This window comes from Ipomoea triloba, chromosome 16 (assembly GCF_003576645.1).
Source record: "Ipomoea triloba cultivar NCNSP0323 chromosome 16, ASM357664v1".
NCBI lineage: Eukaryota > Viridiplantae > Streptophyta > Magnoliopsida > Solanales > Convolvulaceae > Ipomoea > Ipomoea triloba.
This window is the reverse complement of record NC_044931.1, coordinates 14,214,702-14,216,303: the sequence shown is the minus strand read 5'-3', so window position 1 is coordinate 14,216,303 and position 1,602 is coordinate 14,214,702.

Here is a 1,602-nt window from a genome sequence, read left to right as displayed (position 1 = left end):
TGGGATTGCAAGGAACAAAGAAGGGTTCGGCTTTAAAAGGATAGGAAGTCTCTCAACTCTAAGCGATTTCCTCAGCTTGACGATTCGATCACGACACTCTGACCGATTGATGGATCTTGACTTGGATTCTTACGCAACGCGAATCTAAAATTCGGATAGCTCTACTTTATAAGCTACAGCGCGTACATCCTTATCACTCTAAGAGAGGCCGAAGGCGATGAATCGCGGATGACTGATGGGTACAGAACGAGAGATTCTCGGGGAGATTCATGAAAAGGTAGGATCACTTAGGGAGGTACCGCCTGATGTTGAAAGGAGATTATCCTGTGATTAATGGTGATCTCAGAAATCAAGTTTACTTCTTATACTTTGAAACACCGAAGTTTTCATACCAACTTAATGCTTATTCCTTATTTCCTTCTTGCCACCGAGGTCACTTCTTCCTTAAGATCTTGCACACGGAGTTACTCCCAAGGTGCACCGAATAGATTACACGAGGTCCTTATTTCTCAATTCACTTCTTAGTTCCTTCGCACTTCATGAGATCGGACAACTTGATAATGGCGTTTCTTTTCATCTTCGAGGGTCTTAAGCGTCCAAGTTTTCCTTTCTTCTTTACTTAGTCTTCTTTTCTTTGAAGGTTGCAACCTCTAGCTTGTTCCTTTGTAGTTGCTTCAGAGGTAGGTAAGACTACCTTAAGGTCTGCAATTCACGACCTCAAATTCTACTTCTTCAGGCTTCGTCATTACTAGGCTTAGCTTGCACAAGATTCTTCATTATTGATCCCGAAGCTTCTACTTGGCGACACATGACTCCTTGTTGGCGCGTCAACGTTCGCCCTTGCCGTTCCCTCAAAGCTGAGGGTATTCGAGTCTTCAGTCTTCGAGCTCCTTTTTCTTTCTTCATCTTGTGTCGAACATCGGCTGCACGAACTTGTTCTTCAAATCTTGAGATTAGCGAAGGTCTCGCAGACAATGCTACACGCGCGAAGATGCCATTCCCGAAGAACGTAGATTGCTGTCGTCGACTCCGGATCATGAGTGGATTAATCTTCTTCAACGAGCCGCCCGATCTTCTGATTGCTTAGACGCATACGGCGCTATCCATCGTTTCGCATCAACTAACTACTTATTCCTAATCTAAAGCAAGCTCCTAAGCAATTCTAAAACGAAGCAACTTAACTAAAAGCGATTAAGAACTTACCCGGAAGACGCGCCCGCAAGCTGCAAACAACAAGGTTAACAACGCACAAATAGTATAAACAAACAAGGCGTGTCCTCACCGCGATTCATAGAATTCACACATCCTAGGATTCTCAAACATCTTAATTCCTACTGATCAGGTCCTAGAGTCTCAAAAGTTCAACCCTAGGATCTCTACTTAGACCTCAACACAGGCTCTGATACCAACTGTGACACCCCAACTTTTCACAAGCTGAGATAGCTAAAACTTACCACAGAAGCTGCTTATCTCAACTATAAAACTTAACATAGCGAAAGCGATTTAAACCTAAAGGGGTATCATGCCACATCTAGGTAAGAAAAGCACGACCTAGATGCACAGGCTAACCAAAAGAACTGAATTGCATAGATAACAAATCCT